Source organism: Panthera leo, chromosome A3 (assembly GCF_018350215.1).
Source record: "Panthera leo isolate Ple1 chromosome A3, P.leo_Ple1_pat1.1, whole genome shotgun sequence".
In the NCBI taxonomy this organism is placed as follows: domain Eukaryota; kingdom Metazoa; phylum Chordata; class Mammalia; order Carnivora; family Felidae; genus Panthera; species Panthera leo.
The window spans coordinates 13,224,762-13,242,960 of record NC_056681.1 but is presented as its reverse complement, the minus strand read 5'-3'; the positions used below and the strand labels follow the sequence as shown (position 1 = coordinate 13,242,960).

At 48.8% G+C, this 18,199-nt stretch overlaps 2 long non-coding RNA genes across 3 annotated transcripts; one reads left to right on the top strand and one right to left on the bottom strand.

The window, feature by feature from the left end:
* Positions 1-19: 19 nt before the first annotated feature.
* On the top strand, positions 20-10,359 carry LOC122214884. 2 transcript variants are annotated; one of them, XR_006200129.1, is made up of 4 exons: positions 20-319; positions 6,474-6,585; positions 7,481-7,589; positions 10,063-10,359. It is a non-coding gene; the product is annotated as an uncharacterized LOC122214884 (long non-coding RNA). The 2 variants fall into 2 exon arrangements; XR_006200130.1 differs by having other exon boundaries at positions 20-323.
* LOC122214883 lies at positions 7,722-9,857 on the bottom strand. Its single transcript, XR_006200128.1, has 3 exons — positions 9,704-9,857; positions 8,597-8,846; positions 7,722-8,252 (listed from the first exon to the last, which is right to left on the bottom strand). It is a non-coding gene; the product is annotated as an uncharacterized LOC122214883 (long non-coding RNA).
* Positions 10,360-18,199: the final 7,840 nt, after the last annotated feature.

The window sequence follows — 18,199 nt, the reverse complement described above, 5'->3', positions numbered from 1 at the left end:
TCTCACCTAAATGGCTTAACCAGCCTTCCGGGTCCCGTGGAGTGAGATCATCGCGGCTTTCCTTTCCCGGTGACTGTGATTGGCTCAGGGACGGGCATGTGACACCGTCAGGGCCAATGAGATGCAACGAGACTGTTGCAGTGGCTTCTGGGAATGCTGTACACTTTTGTCCCTGTTGCGGCCATGACAGGAGAGTCTAAGAGTGGACCTGAGAGAGGAGGGAGGAGCTCAGAGATCAGGAGACACTAGGCAGGACCTGGTGACGTTATCTGAACCTCTGGATCCAGCTGTGCCCGAGACTAACGACTCCTTGCCCTTCGTAGGTATCTGATGTCATAAATTCCTTTAATTCAAAGCTATTGAACCCAGGTTTTGTATGCAACCAAGAGTCCTGATAAAATCGTTGAGCTTTACGACGTTTGCATTTAAAAAGGAGCATTTAGTGTCTCAGTCTAGAAGAATCAGATAGGATCGCAGACACATGGCAGTCCAGGGAGGAAGGGGATGGTTTGTGGAGGGTCTCGGATATTACGCAGGAAAGCTGGTGACTCTCAGTGTCTAGATTCAGCTGGTTCTGCGAGAAGAGTCATCAAGTTATCAGTTGTCCCCCTTCATTCCTCCAGAAGGTGCCCTTTAAGACAGCATGCAAATAGCTTGGGGTGGCTTTGATTAGTCCAACAGTGGAGAAAACGAGAGGTGCTCAAAGCCAGAACCTTTGGAAGATGATGATGCATGGTTAAAGGGTCACCCAGGTGGCACCGACATCATTCAGGTCTTTGATGCTGGGATGGGGTGGTCTGGTTTCCCTCAACTTCTTCAAAATGGTGGATCCCCGATCGGCCAAGACCCCAGACAGATGGGGAAACATTTATATGCTGGTGGGAAGACAACCTTTCTAGGCACAAAGTGAGAATTTCAGTTATTTTACCACCGTTGATCCAGAAAATCATGGTCTAAAATAGAGATTTTTTTTTTTTTTTTTAACGTGCAAATGAGCTGCATGGTTGACTTCAAGGGGCAAAGGTTCCCACCGGCCTTCGGGGCTGGCCATTCGTCAAGTGAACTGGCCGACACAGGATGGTGTCTGTGTCTGTGTGCGCTCTCGTGGAATAGCAGGTCATGTCCTTTTGACTCACTAATCAGTTTCCCCGAGTTTTCTGGGCTAATGAATCACTTTCTCTGGTTTCCATTAGCTGCACATGGTGTTTCTGTTGGAAAGACCTTCATGTTTACATTCTTATTTAATAGAGAGCTTTGATGGACACCAGGCCTGCTTATTGATGAGAGCCTCCGACCCTGGGTCAGAGCAGGAAATGGGATTTTCAAGAAATGTCACAAAGGTCGTAGAAGGCAGGAATAAAGAAGTGATCACAGACACAGCGCTGAAAAGATCTATGAGAAGTAGCAAAACCCGGGTGTGTGTGGGGGGGACAAGGGGGGTGTTGTATCAGTCAGAGCTCTCCAGACAAATAGAACTGACGGGAGATTGTGTGTGTGTGTGTGTGTGTGTGTGTGTACTGTTTATTGTAAGGTATTGACTCACATGGTTATGGAGGCTGAGAAGTCCCATGATCTCCAAGCTGGAGACCCAGGAAAGCCAGAGGTGTAGGTCCAGTCTGAGTCCGAAAGCCAAAAGAACCAGGGGAGCTCATGGTGCAAGTTCCAGCTCAAGGGCAGGAGAAAACCCATGTTCCCACTCAGACCATCAGACAAAGCAGATTCCCCCTGCTTCCTACCTTTTTGGTTCCAATCAGGCCAGGTGATGCCCACCCACGTTAGGAAACAATCTGTCTTCCTGGGTCCACCAATTCAAATGCTAATCTCATCTAGAAACACCCTCCAGAGACACACCCAGAAATAACATTTAGATATCAGGACACTCCGTGACCCAGTCAAGTTGACACGCAAAATCAACCATCACGGCAGCAGATTCCTGGGTCCTTCCTGGAGGCCAAGCAGGGGAGAGAATGTTTTCACGTTTTGCGTTTGTAAAATTTATTCCCCAAAGGCAGCAGCGCAAGTCTGAGTTGCTAGAAGCCTTCAGGGTTTGGAGAGGAAGACGCAGTTGCAAGGATTAGCTGGATACAGACTAACTGCCTCCCAGAGTTAACACGGGAAGCTCCAGCTCTTTGCGGGTGACTCTGGGCGATACCAGGCCGGGTGAGGTTCCGCTACAGTGGCAAACAAGACCCACAGGGCAGCGGCTGACAAGAGGGAACAGTTCCTTTGCTCCAGGGGCGCATGCCCACCTCGGGGTCAGCTGGTCCGCACACCGCGACCCTGACTGGCCCTCAAAACCACCACACCTTACGACGGGCGCCGATGTGTAGCCGGTGAGGCCTGAATCCCTCTCTCGTGCTGCTGCCCGAGCAGGCCGGTGGATCCAGGCCTCTTAGCCGCTGCGCGAGGCCAGCCCGCCCACCGCTCGGGTCCTCGATGCCACAAAGACCCCGGCTGCCATCTCGTCTGCTTTGTAACATTTTCACGAATTAACACAAATGTAGATTCTTTGTGAAAGGTTAGCCCTAGGGGAAGGCAGTGCCTCATCGTGGGAGGAAGGGAACACTTGAGAAGAAGAGAGGTTAAAGGAGTTCTGTTCTCAGCAAGCCGCTCTTCTGGGAAAAAATTAGAGAGCCAAATGCAAAGGACAGACATGACAAAGTTGTGTAAACGACAGAGTAGTGTAAATGTTGATATTTTGCAATAAAACGGTTACATTCTCCTTTTAAGTGTCCTTTTACATCCCTTCCAAAAACGTGCTGAGTTTTCTGAACCATTAGCAATATGTCTCATTCCCTTTTCTCCTTGAAAGATCTCTTCCACTTCTCCCTGATGCTTCTCTCCTATTTCAGTGTATTTTTATCCTGTCACTTAGTTTACTTCTAAATTAAGCATGTTTAAAATGTCCCCTGGGTGGAGTTATTGTCGGAATTATTTGTAATGCCCAACTGATCCAAGCAACATAAATGTATAGTAAATTTGGATAAATAATTATTAAACATCAAACACCACTTTATTGGCCCTGCACAGCCTGTGAGGTGGATGGAGGGAATCAGGGGGTCTTAATTAAAGGGCACTTTAATTAAAAGGGAATCAGGGGGTCTTAATTAAAGGGCACCCAGACCCCGGTATTGCAAGCTGCCCCCTTGTTATGTGTGGGGGAGGTTTGCACATCTCCAAGCAAGGCACTATGGAAGGATTGGGATGGGTGAAGATCCTCCCTCTTCTTTTAAAAAAAAAATTTTTTTTACATTTTTTTATATTTGAGAGACGGGGGGGGGGGGGCAGGGGCAGAGAGAGAGGGAGACACAGAATCCAAAGCAAGCTCCAGGCTCTGAGCTGTCAGCACTGAGCCCGACACGGGGCTCGAACCCATACACCATGAGACCATGACCTGAGCCGAAGTCGGACCCTCAACCGACTGAGCCACGCAGGCACCCCTACCTCGTCTTCTAAGCTGGGGAAAGGGCAACTGTGAAGGAGAGATGGGAAAGGAGACCAATGGGAGCGTTCTCAGGTAGGTCAACAGAGGGAACACTAACCTGCGTAGTTTGAGAGTCTGTGTCCGTGTACTTGCGGGCAGTGTGCCCCCAGGAGGGAGCTGGCTTTGATTAAAAAATGGTCTGTTCCCTGACTTGCTGGCCTGGCTTCCCTCTCTCTGCTCACACAGGAATAGCAAAAATTGGGGGGAAAGCACCGGACTCCTTCTGCAGCATTTCTCACACTGTCATTGGTCCCTCACGACCACGCGAGGAGGTTCCCAGAGCAGAAACGTCTCCACCACCATGCCGCCATAGAATGGAGGATGAGATATAGTTTTGTTGGCTCGTGGGCGCCCCACACCTTCCTTCGGTTCCCCACCCTTTCCCTCCAAGAGCCCACCTCCCTGTCACTTCCCTCTTCCTCCCCTGGTCCCCTACTCTCCCTTCCCCCAGCTCCCGTCTCTCTCCTCTGTTCTGTTCTCCCCTCCAGCCTTCTCTCTCCTGGAAATCATCATCACAGGACCAAGGCTTGGATATTGTTTGCATAAAACCATTACGAAGAGGGCAAGAGTGACATTTCTTTACGGGCTTGGGTCCAAGCCTGTGACAAACAGAGGTGATCTCAGGGAAAACAAATTGTTAACGTGATCTGGAAATTTCACTGCGGGCACTACATATTTGCATAGAGGAGCCAAACAGAGCAGGGTCGAGGCAGATGAATTCCGTTCCCAAAACACTACAATGAAAAGGCGACTGCAAATTGGGTTTGAAATGGACATCCCTGTCCTCAGAGATTTCGCAGTGACAAATGGATTAGTCCCCAAGTGGAACACAAGCTACTTTGCTTTCATAGGAGCGAGGAAGACTAATAAAGCCGCGTCTCTATGCAGCCCCAGTCAACCAGGCTTCGTCAACCTCTGTTAAATAGCCCGACGCTTCTCCGCCGAGCTTCTTAATTAAGTCGCAATAAGAGTTTGCCCTTAAGAAATCCTTACAAGCTTGGATCCTTGAGTTTATTTATTAATATTTAATATTCTTTCATTTAAAATGAAAAATGCTTAATTATCTTATTGTTATTTATTATTTTTAAATTAATAGTGGTTCCAAGGAATGGCTTGGAAAGGAACCCTTTAGAGCCCTCAATAACATCCGTCAAAGTGCCCTCAATGCCGTCCCACGTAATATAATGCCAAGCGTATATATACGAAGTCAAGCAAGGTCATTGTTAGGCAACATTTTCCCGGGATTTACGCGGGACACACACTCCATGAGGCCGGCGTGACGCCGCAAACAGCCTCCAGCCGTATCCCAAGCTCCCGCCCCTCGCCCCTAGCTGCACATCGGTCAGGAACGTCCGGGTTCTGCTTCAGTAACAAATAACCCCCAAAATGCTGTTTTAAAATATCCGGATTTGTTTTTCTTTCTCATGTAATATCAACTGCCTGTCCAGAGTCCTGGACTCGGCCATCCAGGGGCCTTCCGTCTTGCAGGGTGGGCCTTGCAGCATCGAATGTCACCATCCCAGCTCAGGGCAGAGCCCGGGGCTCCTGCACCTGCCAGAAATGCTTCAGTGAAGCGACGACATGATGTCTCTTCCATTCACAGCAATTGTCTAGGGCAGGTCCTGTGGCCCCACCGAGCTTCAAAGGGATGGGAAGAGGCTTTTCTCTACCTGGATGGGGGCTCCAGGTATGTAGAAACACTCCAGGTCTCTATCGTTCCCCCTTCCACAAAAAAACTGCTGCCTCCAAGACCCTTCTGGGAACAAAATTTCGGAGCCACAAACGCTTCTCACCATACGGACCAAACGTTTCGCAAAGAAACAATTTTTTTTTTTTCTTTTTCCTTTACGTAGGGCAGGTCCCGTGCCCTTGGACCTGGAACAGTGCCTGGCAATTAACTGGCGTATGTAAATACCTACTGTGGGAATTAATGAATACATGACTGGCCGAGCGAGGGGAGGAGGGCTTGGTAACGCCTCTCGCGCTGTAGCCGCACTCCTCGTGGACACAGAGCTCTGCAAAGCGCCATCAGGGGAAGACGGACTAGACGGTCCGGCCGCGTCTCTGCAGGCGGCGCTGGTGCGTGAAGGCGCATGCGTGCTGTGCAGACACCTGCAGGCGGGGGAGGGCGGAGCAGAGAGAAGCACCAAGAAACCATCGGGAGTTAGGAACCCAGGAAAAGGTTGAACTTCCTATTACGGAGGTAGAAAGAAGGAAGGGTCTGTCCGGCTACCTGTTGCGGAAAGCCGGATCACACAAATGTAACTGTGTGCAAAATACGAGAGACCTGGAAACCAGCGAGGAAAGCGAGTTGGCTTTGTCACTAATTAACGATCGTAACTTCTGCATAAGCTCGCGCGGACAAGAATAATACGAACAACACAACCATGCACAGGATTCTACAGTTGGCAAAGCACTTTATTTTTGTTGTTGTTGTTTGTTTGTTTTTATTTTTTAAAACCTATGGTAGGTTTTTTGGCAGTTTTAATATATTATTTATTTTTTGAGAGAGTAAGCGGGGGGAGGGGCAGAGAGAAAGGGGACAGAGGATCCGAAGGCTGACAGCAGAGAGCCCCGCCCGGGGCTTGAACCCACAAACTGTGAGATCGTGACCTGAGCCGAAGTTGGGCACTAAACTGACTGAGCCACTGAGGTGCCCTGCAAAGCACTTTAATATACATGTATATTAATATACATGTATACATGTGTATATACAAATATATATATATACACACACATATATGTGTATTTTTTCTCTCTGAAAAATAAACATTTTTTTAAAAATATTAAAAAAATATGGAATCCATTCTATAAACATTCCACTGGACAAAGTTCCAGGCACAGTCTGAATACCTTACAGCTATTTACTTTAATCCTCACTGCAAGACTATCCTCTTTTGACAGTGAGGAAACTGAGGCAGGGAAATGAAGTATTTTGCTCAAGCTTATACAGTTAGTGGCAGAACTCGTATCTGTATTTTGCACCCAGGTATAAGGCTCTGGAGGCCACACACCGAACTCCGCATCCTGCAGCCTGAAGAAAATGAAATAAAACTCTTCCGGCGATGCCAGGGGCTGGGATTCATCGTTTACCCAGGACGGTAGGGTTGGAATTTCTCAGAGGGAAGGCTCTGTCTTTGGAGGTTGTGGAGGGGAAAATACCTGAGTTTTGTCTTGGTCTGATCTCATCCCGTAGCATGAAGACATTTTGTACCATATTTTTATTCTTTTACTTATTTATTCTCCCATGAACAAAATTTATTGAGCATTTACTATGTGCCAGGAGATGTTCAAAGCTTTAAAAACATTTTTTTAAACATTTATTTATTATTGAGAGACAGAGAGACACAGAGCATGAGCAGGGGAGGGGCAGAGAGAGAGAGACACACACACACACAGAATCCGAAGCAGGCTCCAGGCTCCGAGCTGTCAGCACAGAGCCCAACGCGGGGCTCGAACTCACAAACTATGAGATTATGACCTGAGCCGAAGTCGGACGCTTAACTGACTGAGCCACCCAGGCGCCCCATCCCTGGGGTCTCTTTATAAGGGTGCTAATCCCATTCAAGGGCTCCTCCTTCAAGACCTAGTCATGTCCCAAAAGGCCCCCTTCCTACTGCCATCACCTTAGGGCTTAAGCTTCAACACAGGAATTACAGGAGGGTGCAAGCATTTAGTTCATAGGACAACTTTCATAGCAATTTTTCCTGCTCAGTGAGGACCAGAGTTAGAATCTTCCCATTTTATAGGTGGTGCACAGAGGAAACTGAGGCACAGAGAGGCGAACTCACTGGGGACACCTCTGGGGCCCCTTTTGGATGAGGCCACCTCACTCCAGAGCCCTCACTCTTAGCACCACACTCCGCTCCGGGTCAGATGTCACAACCTGCGTGCAGACATCTCTAACAGAATTCAGGGCTTCCTCGGGGACCCCTGGGCATCCCTCATTCTGGTCAAACGGTTCTGTAATTTTTATTTGCACATTTATCTCCCCAGTAGACTGTGGGCCCCCTGAGAAGAGAGACTGGCTGTGCTCAGAACTTCCCTGATGTCTGCGCTCGAGGGGATGGCCCGGTGGACGGAGCGCCTGACTGGGGGCACTTCTGTGAGGGTCTCAGGCACTTCCTGGGGGCTAGCCACTGTGCGTGTTCATATGCGCCTCTGAGAGACCCAGAGGGAGGTGGACAGACGCAGACAGAGGAAGACAGTCATGGAGAGGTGCAGGGAGAGATGGGGAGACCATAGAGATGGGAGAGGCGCAAAGAAACCCCAAAAGAGGGCGTAAAGGGAGAGAGGAAGGACAGAGGAGGAGCCCCCAAGGCAGGGGCGCCCCCAGCAAGGTGCTGACCCACCCCTTCCTGCCTGCGTCCCCTTCCCCACTCTGTGCAGGCCACGTGTCACCTTGCCAGTCACCGCACATCCACAGTCACTCCTACCTCAGGGCCTTTGCACAGCAGTTCCCTCCCCCCGGCATGCTCTTCTCTCTGGCCCAGCTCTCTTTCTCATCACCTGGCTCTCTCACACATACTCCAGAATGCTTCCTAAAGTAGCTCCCGCTCTGCCCAGTCACACTCACTGTTGTGTCTTGCAAAGCACGTAATACCATCTGACATCTTATTTATTTGTTTACTTTCCATGTTCTGTCTCCCTCATGTGTACATGGGCTTGACGGATGATAGCCGGCCGCCTCCGTTTGCTTAGGATTGTAACCCTTGTGCTTAAAACGGTGCTTGTCATAGAAACTCGGTGGCTGGAAGGAACCTGAAGTCTGGAGGAAGGGAAAAAGAAAGGCAGTAGGAATGGAAGGAGGGAGGGAGGGAGGGATGAATAACAAAGGAAGGAAGGGAGACCCCCGTACACCTGCTGCTCCCTGTGCTGCCCTACACTGTAGACCATGTGCACAGACGGATGCAAATCCTGTTCAGGAAGCAGGCCGCAAAGTCATGCCCTCTCTGGTCTCTCTGTGTCATAAGGGTCAAGGTCTCCCTCGGCCAAGGCCTGAGGGCTCTGCTGAACCCTGGCTCCTAGCAGCTCTGCTCAAGAGGATTGTAGGGGACCGGACTGTGTCCACACCCTCCCCCCCACCCCCACCTCATATGTTGAAATCCTAACCTCTAAGACTGTGTTTGAGACGGGGCTTTTAGGAGATAATTAAGGTTCAATGAGGCCATAAGGGTGGGGCCACAATCCGATGGGGCTCGTGTCCTTGTAAGAAGAGGAGGAGACACTAGGACGGTGCACACACAGAGGAGAGGCCGTGTGAGGGCACAGAGAGGAGGCGGCCATCTACAAGCCACGAAGGGAGGTCTCACCAGCAAACCGACCCTGCTGGCACCTTGATCTTGGGCTTCAGCCTCTAGAACTGAGAGAAAACAAAAATTCCTTCGTTTAAACTCCTAGTCTCTTATGGTAGTCCAAGCAGACGAAGACAAGGACGCTCTTCTGGAAGGAACGTCTCACGTCTGCGGCAGGCAGGGGCCCTGGAAAGGGCAGTTCAAGGCCTCCCTGAGGTCTATCACGTGGCAGAGAGAGCACAGAACACTTCTCCATGATAGGAGCGAGGGGGACGCACATTAAAAATGCAAGACTCCAAGTTGACGTCCCCTTAGATGAAGGAGACAGAATCGCGTGTCCCTTGGAAGGAAAGAAGGGTATATCTTTGCTCTGCTTTCTTTGTTTTGAGGCCTAGAATAGCAACACTCCATCCCCTGGCTGGGAGACCAGGCCCTTTACTCTGCCAGACTGTTTCTTTTCTCTGACATGGGGACACTCATATGGCAATGGGTTGTTGGGGCTTTCAAATGAAATAATGTAAATAAGGGGACTTTGTGAGGTGGAATTCATTCATTCATTCATTCACTCACTCATTCATTCATTCACCCATACCCTCAATGGGTTTACTGAAGGCTTATTGTGCCAAACCCTGCTGAACGTCCCTGAGGTATAGACAGTAATAAGACATATAGAGGTTAAAGGTACATGGCTGGAACCAGACTGCCTGGGGTCAACCCTGGCTCTGTCACCTACCTCCTAACTATGGGAAAGTTAAGTGATAATAATATTACCTTACTCAAAGGACTATTGTCAAGTTTAAGTGAGTTAATATTTGTAAAGCATTTAGGATAGGGGCCTGGCCCAGAGTAACTACTGTAAGAGCCTTTGAAAACAAACAAACAAAAAAAAATACTTTTGAAATGAACAACGAGGAAATTAACTTACAGTAAGTATTTCTATCTAAGGAGTCACAGCTGCCTCTTGTATCTTAAAAAAAAAAAAGAAAAGAATACTGGAGGAGTTAAAAGAATAGAACAATGAGCATCAGTATAACCTTTTAGAAAGATTTGCAACCAAATTTCTGTAAATGTAAAATCAAATTTTAACCCTTAGCCGTTAACCGCTAAGAACACCCAGAACTCTAGAACGCCTTAGTTCGTGTGGGTTAATGTCGCAATTTATTAGCCCCAATGTCTGTGGCTTAAAGCAACACCTTTATTTCTTGCTTAAATCCAAGGCAGTGGGCAAGCCCGTTTCACAATATTCTCCCTGATGGGTGTGATGGCAGTCTCTCTCCCGACTAGAATTCAGAAGAGGGAAGAGAGCCTGAGAAAGAAACACTGGATCTTAAAGACAAAGTGACGCATACGTCACTGGCCAGAGTCCGCCACGTGGCCACCCCCGACTTCACCAGGAGGAAGCAGTTCAATTCTCCCAAACGCCTGACTTCCCCGCTTCCGCGTGACTGTGGCCAAGTCGCTTACTTTTCACGGTGTCTCAGTTTCCTTGTTTGTTTGTATGAAGACAGACCCATGACTTTGTTCGTGGCGTTGTTAAGAGGATTAAATGTGGCAATGAACAACAAAAAATGTTAGACGGTTGATGTCATCTACGCTGAGAACATAGAAGATGTTATTTGTGTGTGTTGCGTCCATTAACTGCAAGTAGGTATCAGGCTATGATGCTTTCAGACCTAGTAGAAATGTGTGATCTGGCTGAAACAATAGCCTTCCATTCATTCCATAATTATGTGTGTGTGTGTGTGCGCGCGCGCACGCGCACACACACACACACACACACACACACACACACAATACAGCTGGGGACCCGGAGTCGGAGCCGTGACGAACAAAGGAGAGTGAGTTGGGGTGGAAAAGAGGGCGCGCAGGCCATTCCCAGGGACTGGGGGCCGAGGAAGGGTGGAGAAAGGGAGGCGTCTCGGCGGAAGCCGCGTCCCGGATGCAGAGGCTCAGGGAGGGGGCAGGTGGCTGTGCCGGTGAGGGGGCGGGGGCAGAAGTCCTGAGAATTGACGTCCGGGGGTCCAAAGGCCGCGAGGAGCCAAGGAGCGCAAGGGCTCTGGGCCGACTCTGGAGGCCAACTGCCTAGACGGATGTGAACCAGGTCCTTGAGCCCGAGCTCGCTCTGGGGCCCGCGGCTTTGCTAGTGGCAGGCCATGTGACCCAAGTTTGGCCAATCAGACCTTCTCACCACGGTGATTGGCTCAAGAATAGCATGTGACTGCAGTCAGAGCCAATCAGAACTAACCCTGGGCCTTCGTGGGAGGAACAGGTTCATTTGCTGAGGGACCTGAGGTTGGAAGGCTGTGAAACTCAGACTGCAAGGTCCCCACCGGAAGGTCATCTCCCTAAGGGTGAAGTCAAAGAAAAACACCCTGGAATGGAGAGAAAAAGAGAGTCAAAGTCCCTGGTTTTAGGTATGCCCACAGCCCATCGTTGGCCTTTGGTGTGAGCCACAAATTCCTTTACTTTGGACAAACCAGATAGACGTGGGTTTTCTGCCACTTGCAACCAGAATCTCTCCTGGAAGATAGGATGCGCCTCTTTGGAGGTTACTGCTACTTTTCTTTGCAACGAATGCTCTCCACTCTGCAGAGACACTTGCCAGATGTTTTTGACCTAACTAGACTAAATTATATTGCATTCTCAAAAATCACATTTCCATTCAGCTTTCCCCCAAGAAATCCGGTGTTAATTTATTCGTAAAGAACACACATCTCCAGAAGAGACTCTCCAACCTCTGATACCAATTTTCCTCTTGGTCATTGGCTCTGAGTCATTAATGTCACGTATGGCTTCATGCCCATACAGGCTACCCAGTAATCTCCTTGGGGCCAGTCATCATGTGGTCGGTTTTGATGACAAAAATAACTATTGAGACCCTAAAATTTGTTTACTCTGAATGTATTAAGGTGGTAGTTATCACATCGGTACTATATCACCCCTTAAATTACCTTGAAAACAAAATCAATAGTTTATTTAAACACAGTCAAGAAAAGAAAAAACGCTCCCAAGGAATCTGTGTTAGTTTTTCTGGGAAGGCAAAATGTACAGAAGCTAAGAGTAAACAAGATGTGTGGTGACTTCAAGGAATAAACCAACCCCCAGGTTGTGATAATTTCTTGGCTCCGTCTTACAAATTAGCTCAACAGACCTTTGGAAAGTCTGGACTTTCTAACCGAGTGATTAGAATAAAAGCACTGTTGACCTAACAGTTGGGCAGTGTGGATACTGAAGCTATTTCTTTTTCTGTTTTTTTAATGTCTGTTTATTTTTGAGAGAGAGAGAGAGAGCGCACGTGAGCAAGGGAGGTGCAGACAGAGAGAGGGGGACAGAGGATCGGAAGCGGGCTCCACGCTGACAGCAGAGAGGCTGAGGCGAGGCTCGAACTCACCAACCGTGAGATCACGACCTGAGCCAGCTGGATGCTTAACCGACTGAACCACCCAGGCGCCCCTACTGATGCTATTTCTTTTACTAAACACTTGAGATCATTCATACATTGAGCTTATCGGTGCCCCAGATCGGACTCCAGGAGCAATGTGTGAGCTAATTCAGACACCACCACCTGAACTGCTTTTATTTATTTAAAAAACAAATTCTTTAAGTTTGAAATTTCTCAGGTTTGCCACCCGCAAGTCACAGCTCTTCTGCCTTTGGCGAAATTGTCAGTTGTCCAAGGGATGGCACCCTCAGCGTTCTTGCTGCATAGATTCCAAGATGGCTGACTTGCTTGCTCTTTCTTCCATAGAGTCTGCGAGCTCCCAACACCCTTTACTAAATTCCTTTCCCACTTAAGTCGCTGCAGTGGGGGTTGGTTTATTCCTTCAAGTCACTGCATATCTTTTTTTTTTTAATGTTTATTTATTTTTGACAGAGAGAGACAGAGCGTGAGTGGGGGAAGGGCAGAGAGAGAGAGGGAGACACAGAATCCGAAGCAGGTTCCGGGCTCCGAGCTGTCAACACAGAGCCCGACACGGGGCTCGAACTCACGGACCGTGAGATCATGACCTGAGCCGAAGTCGGACGCTTAACCGACTGAGTCACCCAGGTGCCCCAAGTCCCTGCATATCTTGTTTACTCGTAGCTTCTGTGGATTCCAGTGCTAGCAACCGAGAGCCCAGACAGATGTGCTCGTTACGATGTTCCATTTTAAGGGCTCACCCTTTCCAGGTCTGAACGGCTGGAAGTATAGCCACCACCCAAGTGTCTGACGTGCAGGGGCCATTCCTGCTGGCCTTCCCAGGGCAGCTGACAAACTAACCGAGCAGAAAATGTACTCATTTATATTTTTTAAAAACAGTTTTCTTGAGGTTCCAATTGATATACAAAAAAATGCACCTGTTATATGTGTACAATTTGATGAGTCTGTACGTATGAAAACGTCTGTGAAACCGTCAGCACAATCCAGGTAATAGATCTATCCGTCAGCCCCCAAAGTTCCTTGGGTCCCCTTCTTTTTTCTTTGTGGTAAGGACACCTAACATGAGATCCGCTCTCCTAACACATTTTTAAGTGCGTAATACAGTATTGTGGGCTGGAAGCAGAAAACATTTAATTTTTTGCTTCAAAATACAAGAACTGCATCATAAATCAATGGAAAGCCGCCTACGAACATGTGTTCACAAATTCTAAACGTTATAACCGCCCGCGTTTATACGAGACAGAAATACGTTTTAAAAAAAATTTTTTTTAACGTTTGTTTATTTTTGAGACAGAGAGAGACAGAGCATGAACGGGGGAGGGTCAGAGAGAGAGGGAGACACAGAATCTGAAACAGGCTCCAGGCTCCGAGCTGTCAGCACAGAGCCCGACGCGGGGCTCGAACTCACGGACCGCGAGATCGTGACCTGAGCCGAAGTCGGCCGCTTCACCGACCGAGCCACCCAGGCGCCCCCAGAAATACGTTTTTATCTTGTTGAAGGTACTGTCCATCACGGGGAAACGCATAGCGGAGTGACATCTCCGATCTCATCTCAGCGGGTGCCGCTGAGCCAGAAGCCTTGGGGAGATTCAAAGTGTAGGAGGTGGTGCGAGTATCCGCTCTGATCGGAAGCGTGGTGAGAAGCCCACGCCTGGGCGGTGGACTGGGCGGCGTGAAGGGCTGTACGAGATGTCAGAGGTTGGAGAAAGGTGGGCACTCGGGGACTGGCTGGAACAGGAGGGATAGGGAGCTGGGTCCCGAGGCTCCAGAATGAGGGGAGGAGCACAGAGAGAGCAGGCTTCTCCTCCACAGCTTAGAAAGGGGCGTCGGCCTTCTATCCGAGAATCAAACCACACCAGGGTGAGATTCTCCGAGGAAATCAGTGCAGAGGAAAGCTTGCCCAGTTCAGATTTTGTGACACACATATCTAGACTACCTAGCACACGGTCAGCTCTCAACAGTTATTCGCTGATGGAAATAAAAGAAGGAATGATAGGGGCGCCTGGGTGGCTCCGTCGGTGAAGCGTCCGACTTCGGCTCAGGTCATGATCTCAGGGTTCGTGGATTCGAGCCCCACGTCGGGCTCTGTGCTGACAGCTCGGAGCCCGGAGCCTGCTTCGGATTCTGTGTCTCCCTCTCTCTCTCTCTGCCCCTCCCCTGCTCATGCTCTGTCTCTCTCTGTCTTTCACAAATAAATAAATGTTTAAAAAAAATTTTTTTTTTCTAAAAAGAAGGAATGATTCCATGGAAAAGAGCCAGAGAGACAAAAGAGGAACGGCGTGGCCTAGTGGCCGAGAACAGGTGCCTGAGTCCTAGCGTGTATGTCTTCAGATCTGTGCATCCCAGACCAATGGCTAGAAATAGTGTTCAACAAATACAGACGAGTCACGTTGTTACTGCCACTGCTGTTGTCGTGGGTACGGCGGAGAGTGGTGTTCACGGGAGGATCTGATTGCAAATGGAAGGATCCAGAATACATAAGCCGATTGCCTCTTCCCAAACTTCCTCCGTTTCCTCTGCGTCCGCAGGCGCAGTTGAACCCTCCTTCAAATCCCGGGCTAGTCTCCGTTCCTCTGGGACATCTCCCTGATCCCCAGCAATCTGCCCTCCCCTTTGTCACCTCGTCACCGGGCACTGGATGCAGCTGTCCTGTGACATCCTGGACGGACTTGACTTATTTCCCTCCTTGGATCCCCGCACGCGATGGGCAAACCAGACCCTGCAAGATATCTGACCCCTGCCTAACTGTGCAGACTCGTCCCTGTATCTCCTCCGGCTTCAAACATCACAGCCATAGTCTCACAGTCTTAAGCTTTCAGCTAAATTTTTTAACCTAGGTTTACGTATGTATTTGGATGTCATTCTAGAACTTATATATAATGTTAATATAGAAGTATTATATATTACTAACATAGAATATGCATTTATTTCACCTATAAATAAAAATTGGGGGGAGCCTGGGGAGCTCAGTCAGTTACGCGTCCGACTCTTGGTTCTGGCTCAGGTCATGATCTCACAGTTCGTGGGGTCAAGCCCCACGTGGGGCTCTGTGCTGTCAGAGCAGAGCCTGCTTGGGATTCTCTCTCTCTCTCCCTCTCTCTCTGCTCCTTCCCCACTCACTCTTTCTCTCAAAATAAAGAAATAAACTTAAAAAATGTATATATGCTTTACATATAAGAAGTATAATAAATAAAATTAATATACGGCTGTAATATTTGGCATGTTGTAAATATTAATATTTTAAAAGGAAACAGTAATGTCACTTTCAAAGTATGTGCACCTGAAGCTCCATGCCATTGTGGATTTGAAAGAAAAGCAGGTACGAGCTTTGTTTTAATTGCCAGAAATTCTGCATTGTTCTTTTTACTCACTGAAGTTCACTCCCCTGGCAGATATTTGGTCCTAATGTATTTGTATTCGTAGAAGCCTTTTATTAATGACTATTATACATCACTGACTGCAACAAAAATAGTCTCATGATTTGAAATTTAGATTTTAAACATTTTCGTTCACTACAAGTCTTTAAATTTTAAAGTAAGTTATTTTTAATTCAATTATCATTATTGTTCTCAGTAGAACACGATTGATCAGAACAGGATAAATATGTCATAGCTCATGATAAAGAATGATAAATCCTAGGGCGCCTGGGTGGCTCAGTCGGTTAAGCGGCTGACGTCGGCTCAGGTCATGATCTCGCGTTTCTGAGTTTGAGCCCCGTGTCAGGCTCTGTGCTGACAGCTTGGAGCCTGGAGCCTGCTTTGGATTCTGTGTCTCCCTCTCTCTCTCCCCCTCCCCTGCTGGAGCTTTGTCTCTCTCTCTCTCAAAAATAAACATTAAAAGAAAAAAAAAGAATGATCCTAAAAAAGTAAAATACTTGGGCGCCTGGGTGGCTCAGTCGGTTAAATGTGCGACTTCGGCTCAGGTCACGATCTCGAGGTCCGTGAGTTCGAGCCCCGCATCAGGCTCTGTGCTGACAGCTCAGAGACTGGAGCCTGCTTCATATCTGTGTCTCCCTCACTCTCTCTGCCCCTCCCCTGCTCACGCTCTGTCTCTGTCTCTCAAAAATAAATAAATGTTTAACAAAAATTAAAAAAAAGTAAAATACTTGGCAATATGCTTCTCTTAACATGATAGGCGGGACTATTTTTTCCGGTCAACGTATTTATGAATGAATATTGCTATCTTAAAGAGACAGGGGCCCGCATGAATCTTATTCACACCATTTTGTTTTTGTGGATGTCGGCACCGAAACACCGTGCACGCAAAAACACAGGAACACAAGGGCTTCTGTCATATGCTGCCCCATCGCTCGCGCTCCTGTCGTTATATGCCAGAAATTCCACAGAGCTTTTTGATAATCTGTGAGCTGACACTGGTAGTAGGTTCTTCTTTAACTTCAGTGACAGCAAAGACTTGAAAACACTCTGAGTAGCTGAAGGGTGTGGTTTCTTGGTCAAAGACCAGAGGTGGTACCCACTTATCAGCGACATTTGTGTTCTGAACACCGAGGTGAATATTTCTTTTTTTAAACGTTTATGTATTTATTTTTGAGGGGCGGGGCTGAGGGGCAGAGAGAGAATCCCAAGCAGACTCCACACTGCCCTTGGCGGAGCCTGACGCAGGGCTCAAACCCACAAAGCACGAGATCATGACCTGAGCCGAAGTTGGACGCTTGACCCACTAAGCCCACGCAGGTGCCTCAATGAGCCTATTTTTAAAGTAATTTAAAATGCTATTTATTTTGAGAGAGAGGGAGAGAGCACGAACACGATAGCAGGGAAGAGGCAGAGAGAGAAAGAATCCCAAGCAGGCTTCGCGTTGTCAGCGCAGAGCCTGACTCGGGGCTCAGAGTCACCAGTCGTGAGATCATGACCTGAGCCAAAACCAAGAGTCGGCCGCTTAACCGACTGAGCCACCCGGATGCCCCTGGCCTACGTTTTTGGTAGTGGAGGAAGGACCTGTGTGAAGGAAGAGATGGCAAATAGGACACATGTCGGTGGAGGTCTGGAAATGGATTCTCATAAAACATCCGTGCCTATGGACCCTTAGCACATCTTCATGTCCCCCCCCCCCAGGAGTCTGGTTTGATGAAAGCCCGTCCAGTGCCTGACCATCCGTCTGTATCCCCTCCGCTGTAGAATGGTAATGACACAGTTGGGAGCCAAAGAGACATTGAAGAAGGCCGGTAAGTGCTTTTTCACAAACGCCATATGACGCGGGCAAATCGCCTACAGCCCGATGTGTGTCCAGCACCTTCCGTCCTTCGCGGCTGCCCAGACACACCCACCACTGGCCTCACCTGCAGGGGAAGTGAGTGTCTTCCCTTGAGCTGATGTATGTGACGGGGGCTGGCTTCACAAAGCCAGGACCCCGAGATTGTCTGCTGCGTCTGGCATCCATCATCCCTGACGGGGAGCCTGCCTGGTTTCTGCACCAGGCTGTCTGCAGTGCTGATTTAGACATTCCAGACGACCCCCCCGAGAGTGCTTTATTGCAGCGGCGGACCCCGGAGCTACAATAACATGCAAAGAGATAGGGGTCCCTGGGCCAGGCCGGCAGCTGTTGTTTAGGTGGGAACCGATGTTAACATGTGTGCAGGATCCACCTGCTGAAGAGGGGAGCGATGATCTCACATCCCCCATCCCAGAGTTGGCTAGAAGCCCCCCTGGGCCCTCGCCCATTGTTCTTGGTGCCACTGGAACTTGAGGCCACTGGCACGTGCTGTGTGTGCATTAGCTGCCACTGTGATTTTGCTCTTTGGGAGGGTATTTCGGATTCTGGCACGTAGGCGTGTGGGTACATATCATAAGCGTGTTTAGGGCCGTGGCTCATGTGACGGTCCAGATGGTTGTCCAGAAAACACTCATTCTCTCCCCTTCCCGCTGTGAGCGGACAGTGCTTCACACCCCCTTGACGTGGCTTTGGCTCTGTGACTTGCTTTGACCAATGGCACGTCAGTGCAAGTGACAAGAGCCGAGGGGTCAAATGTGCTCCCGCCCT